Source organism: Cervus canadensis, chromosome 2 (genome assembly GCF_019320065.1).
Source record: "Cervus canadensis isolate Bull #8, Minnesota chromosome 2, ASM1932006v1, whole genome shotgun sequence".
In the NCBI taxonomy this organism is placed as follows: domain Eukaryota; kingdom Metazoa; phylum Chordata; class Mammalia; order Artiodactyla; family Cervidae; genus Cervus; species Cervus canadensis.
The window spans coordinates 32,650,217-32,656,483 of NC_057387.1; the positions used below are offsets into that span (position 1 = coordinate 32,650,217).

Genomic DNA, 6,267 nt, shown 5'->3' on the forward strand with positions numbered 1-6,267 from the left:
TCAATCCCTGCTCAGGGAAGCAGATCCCACATGCCACAACTAAGAGTTCTCATACCACGACTAAATATCACTTACATGTGCCCGCAAGGATTGAAGATTCTGCATACCACAACTAATACTCAGCACAGCCAAACAAATAAATAAATATTAAAAATAAATAAATAAATACAAAGAAAATGTCAGAGAAAGGGTGTGACTGGGTGAGGTGAAAACAAAGAACAGATAGCGTTGCTCATCACCCAGTTCTGCAAGGATTAACCCACTGCAGTTGCTGACTGATAGCACTCAGCGCTCCAGACAGAAGAAATGACTATGATAACAGGATGCCCCGTGTGTCGGACAAGCAGGCCTCTTAGATGTATTAATATTAATTTATTCATTAATTAATCTCAGGAAGAATTTTAATGACCCCAGATTCATTTACTTTCCCATACATAGAAAAGCACTTAAATCAGTAACTTGAGGTATCTATTTTTTGTGACTAGCAGTAATGTTTTGCCAAGATGCATGTCTGACTGCCCATCAGTCAGTTCACTTCAGTCACTCAGTCAAGTCCGACTCTTTGCGACCCCGTGGACTGCAGAACACCAGGCCTCCCTGTCCATCACCAACTCCTGGAGTTTACTCAAACTCATGTCCAATGAGTCAGTGATGCTATCCAGTCATCTCGTCCTCTGTCATGCCCTTCTCCTCCCGCCTTCAATCTTTCCCAGCATCAGGGTCTTTTCCAATGAGTCAGCTCTTCCCATCAGGTGACCAAAGTATTGGAGTTTCAGCTTCAATATCAGTCCCTCCAATGAATATTCAGGAATGATTTCCTTTAGGATGAACTGGTTGGATCTCCTTGCAGTCCAAGGGACTCTCAAGAGTCTTCTCAAACACCACAGTTCAAAAGCATCAATTTTTCAGTGCTCAGATTTCTTTACAGTCCAAGTCTCACATCCATACATGACCACTGGAAAAACCATAGCTTTGACTAGTTGGACTTTTGTTGGTAAAGTAACATCTCTGCTTTTTAATATGCTGTCTAGTTTGGTCATAACTTTTCTCCCAAGGAGCAAGCATCTTTTCATTTCATGGCTGCACTCACCATCTGCAGTGATTTTGGAGCCCAAAAAAATAAAGTCTGACACTGTTTCCACTGTTTCTCCATCTACTTGCCATGAAGTGATGGGACCAGATGCCATGATCTCAGTTTTCTGAATGTTGAGCTTTAAGCCAACTTTTTCACTCTCCTCTTTCACTTTCATCAAGAGGCTCTTCAGTTCTTCTTTGCTTTCTGCCATAAGGGTGGTGTTGTCTGCATATCTGAGATTATTGGTATTTCTCCCGGAAATCTTGACTCCAGCTTGTGCTTCATCCAGCCCAGTGTTTCTCATGCTGTACTCTGCATGTAAGTTAAATAAGCAGGGTGACAATATACAGCCTTGACATACTCCTTTTCCGATTTGGAACCAATCTGTTGTTCCATGTCCAGTTCTAACTGTTGCTTCCTGACCTGCACACAGGTTTCTCAAGAGGCAGGTCAAGTGGTCTGGGATTCCCATCTCTTTCAGAATTTTCTACAGTTTATTGTGATCCACACAGTCAAAGGCTTTGGCGTAGTCAATAAAGCAGAAATAGATGCTTTTCTGGAACTCTCTTGCTTTTTCAATAATCCAGCCAATGTTGGCAATTTGATCACTGATTCCTCTGCTTTTTCTAAAACCAGCTTGAACATCTGGAAGTTCACAGCTCACGTATTGTTGAAGCCTGGCTTGGAGAATTTTGAGCATTTCTCTGCTAGCGTGTGAGATGAGTGCAATCGTGTGACAGTTTGAGCATTCTTTGGCACTGCCTTTCTTAGGGATTGGAATGAAAACTGACCTTTTCCAGTCCTGTGACCACTGCTGAGTTTTCCAAATTTGCTGGCATATTGAGTGCAGCACTTTCACAGCATCATCTTTTAGGGTTTGAAATAGCTCAACTGGAATTCCATCACCTCCAGTAGCTTTGTTCATAGTGATGCTTCCTAAGGCCCACTTGACTTCACATTCCAGGATGTCTGGCTCTAGGTGAGTGTGAGTGATCACACCATTGTGATTATCTGGGTCGTGAAGATCTTTTTTGTACAGTTCTTCTCTGTATTCTTGCCACCTCTTTTTAATATATTCTGCTTTTGTTAGGTCCATACCATTTCCATCCTTTATTGAACCCATTTTTGCATGAAACAGGAGATGGCAAGAGTGAACATTGACATTTTAGGAATCAGTTAAATAATATGGACTGAAATGGGCGAATTTAACTCAGATCACCATTATATCTACTACTGTGGGCAAGAATCCCCTAGAAGAAATGGAGTAGCCATCATAGTAAACAAGAGTCCGAAATACAGTACTTGGATGCAATCTCCAAAACGACAGAATGATCTCTGTTCGTTTCAAAGGCAAACCATTCAGTATCACGGTAATCCAAGTCTATGCCCTGACCAGTAATGCTGAAGAAGCTGAAGTTGAATGGTTCTATGAAGACTTACAAAACCTTCCAGAACTAACACCCAAAAAAGATGTCCTTTTCATTATAGGGGACTGGAATACAAAAGTAGGAAGTCAAGAAACACCTGGAGTAACAGGCAAATTTGGCCTTGGAGTACAGAATGAAGCAGGAGCAAATCTAATAGAGTTTTACCAAGAGAACACACTGGTCATAGCAAACACCCTCTTCCAACAACACAAGGGAAGACTCTACACATGGACATCACCAGATGGTCAACACTGAAATCAGATTGATTATATTCTTTGCAGCCAAAGATGGAGAAGCTCTATACAGTCAGCAAAAACAAGACCAGGAGCTGACTGTGGCTCAGATCATGAACTCCTTATTGCCAAATTCAGACTTAAATTGAAGAAACTAGAGGAAACCACTAGACCATTCAGGTATGACCTAAATCAAATCCCTAACAGTGGAAGTGAGAAATAGATTTAAGGGACTAGATCTGATAGACAGAGTGCCTGATGAACTATGGATGGAGGTTTGTGACATTGTACAGGAGACAGGGATCAAGACCATCCCCAAGAAAAAGAAATACAAAAAAGCAAAATGCCTGTCTGAGAAGGCCTTACAAATAGCTGTGAAAAGAAGAGAAGCAAAAAGCAAAGGAAAAAGGGAAAGATATTCCCATTTGAATGCAGAGTTCCAAAGAATAGCCAGGAGAGCTAAGAAAGCCTTCCTCAGTGATTGACTGCACATAGCCTCTAGCTAAAAATTACACAGAAACTGGCTTCTCTGTGTACCTCTTTGGATTCATTTACTCTGAGCTACTGAATGACTATCTGCTGGACTGTGGGCCTCAGTAAGATACTGAATAAAACATAAACTCAGAGCTCTTACATTAGGGGTCTTTCTCATGGTTAACAGTTTTAGTGACCACAAAGGGACCCAGAGCAAATTTCTCTTCTTTACCTGAATCTACAAGGATCCAGAGCGTTGGTACTAGTAAAGTCTCCTTGTGCCCTTCACCTCCTCAGCAAGTCCCAATAACTGTATGTCTCTCCTGGCCTCAGATCTCACATCTTGGCTGATGATCCTGAGTTTTATTCCATGATTGGTAAACTCCTCACTATGAGGAGAAAGTCTCTCTGAATTTAAATCAGTTCAGAAAGAGGTACCTGGACTTTCAGTTGAACGACACTGGGAAGGAAGGTCACTCATTGGAAAGACACTGAGAAGGTTTTTAGGCAGGGGGCTGACCTGGATAAAAATGACCTCGTGTTCTTTGTTAATTAGCTAATTTAACAGAATTTGTTTGAATTAAAGTGAAGATATCATATGAGAGCTTTCAGCTTCGAAAATAAGGGACAGAGTTCCTCCTGGCCAGGTACAGATTTTTCAGGCAACTGAGCAATTTACAGAAGTGGTGGAGGTGAGTCTATACCTGTGCAGTGGTCCCTCGGGGAAAACCACTCACTAGTTTAAAAACTGCTTGTCTGAGGGACACACACATTAAGATTGGCCATGTGAGAACCCATGTTGAGATGGCTCTGAGAGCCCATGCTGGTTTTAGACTGCTGGAGGAAGAAGAAATGACTCTTGAGTGACACCTAGAGGAGTTCAGCTCAAAACAGCACACCAGCCCCGCACAGTTTTCTATAGTAATTCTGTCCTGACAAACCACCTTGAAATGGGAGGCAAAGGCTTCAGATTGAACAAAAAAGGGGTGACAGGTAGATGGTCAAACCCTGACCACCCTAGCCGGGTTTATGTATGTACAGAGAATAAACTTAGAAGCACTTAGTTAAATGGGAACTAAAGACGATCTGGGCTTGAAATGGTCAAGATGAGGCTCCAAATGGGTTTTTTGTGTACACAACTAGAAAAAGCCAGCTTGAGAAAACATTTTTTCCAAGTTCTGACCCTAGGGGAGCAAAAGTCCTTCTGGGAGGAAATTACATTTATCTTCCTGTGCCTGTGAGATGTGGATGTTTCTCCAAGTCTTCTCAGGATGCTCTTATCTAGACCATCTCCAATTCCTGAGACTGAGAGGGAAAACAGCCTTTTTAAACTCAGGCGAGAGACTTAATTTGTTCCAGCTGTTCTTTATAAACTAACAGGAAGGGGGCTTCCCTGGTGGCTCAGTGGTAAAGGATCGACCTTCCAATGCAGGAGACACAAGTTCGATTCCTGGTCCAGGAAGATCCCACGTGCCTCAAAGCAACTCAGCCTGTGCCCCACAGCTACTGAGGCCGTGCTCTAGAGCCCGGGAGCCGCGACTACTAAGCCCAAGCACTGCAACTACTGAAACATGCGGACCCAAGAACCGGTGCCCTGCAGCAAGAGAAGTCACTGCAGTAAAAAGCCTGTGCACTGCAACTACAGTGGCCCTGTTCTCCGAAATTAGAGAAAAGCCCACAGAGCAACAAAGACCCAGCACAGCTATAAATCAAAAGTTATTTATAAACTAGTGAGTTTTGTTTATACCTGATTCATAACTAAAGCCTTACAATGAAAGCTATGTGATCTCTGGTTGTGTCTATCTATTATGTCTTATATATTTTATAGATAAGTTATGTTTCTAACTCCTGACAGTATTGCCGATCTTAATTTGTAAAGCAGCTCTCTTTAATTGGCTTAAAAGTAAATGCTTATGAATTAACTATTTCTAAATGTAATAGAAACCAACACATTATTGTTAAGATTATGTGATCTAGGACTGGGGCTTCCCAGGTGGCCCTAGTGGTAAAACACCCACCTGCCAATGCAGGAGACATGGAAGATGCAGTTTTTAATCCCTGGGTCGGGAAGACCCCCTGGAAGAAGGAATGGCAACCCCACTCCAGTATTCTTACCTGGAGAATCATGGACAGAGAAGCCTGGTGGGCTACAGTCCACGAGGTCACAAAAGAGTCAGACACGACTGAAGCGACTGAGCCAGCCCGCACGCGCGATCTAAGATTAATACTTAGTAAATAAAAACAAGTTTGTTGCTTGGCTTAATTCACATAGGCCTATCTTGTCTACAGAGTTATCAGTATTAAAACCTTTATTCTACCTAGGTTTACCAAACGTGAAATAAGTTCATGTTCTGTCTAACAAAATTTGTCAGCAAGAAAAATAACTTGGTATGATGGTATTTTCATAAGTAAATTAAATGTAAGTGAGATAAGAGTTTGATGTAAACTTTTGAGAATAATAACTTCCCTGGTGGCTCAGATGGTAAAGCATCTGCCTGCAGTGCAGGAGACCCAGGTTCAATCCCTGGGTCAGGAAGATTCCCTGGAGAAGGAAATGGAAGCCCACTCCAGTATTCTTGCCTGGAAAATCCCATGGACAGAGGAGCCTGGTAAGCTAAAGTCCATGGGGTTGCAAAGAGTTGGATACGACTGAGCAATTCCACTTTCTTTCACTTTTGAGAATAACTATGTCTCATGGTACATCTACTTAAAAATAGTTTCTCCAGGGAATTCCCTGGTCGATGTTTTCACTGCCACAGGCTCAGTTTCAATCCCTGGTCAGGGAACTAAAATCCTGAGAGCCATGCAGAATGGCCAAAAAAAAAAAGGAAAGAAAGATCTTGAATTTAAAAAAAAGTTTCTCCAAATCTTCATGGTAACTTGAAACTTTGGAGTTTTGCTACATTAAATTAAATTATGGGAATTCGTTGAATGTCTAGATTATTTCCAAAATAAGACAAAATACTTAGGCATTAATTGCTAAACAAGTCTAAGTTTACCTATTTTTATCTTCTTAGTACAGAAAAAAAAAAAGAAAGATGTTTTGGTTTATCAGACA

General features: G+C 41.6%; 1 non-coding gene across 1 annotated transcript; it reads left to right on the plus strand.

Moving 5' to 3' along the window:
• Positions 1-5,673: 5,673 nt before the first annotated feature.
• TRNAC-GCA lies at positions 5,674-5,746 on the plus strand. The gene has a single exon. It is a non-coding gene; the product is annotated as a tRNA-Cys (tRNA).
• Positions 5,747-6,267: the final 521 nt, after the last annotated feature.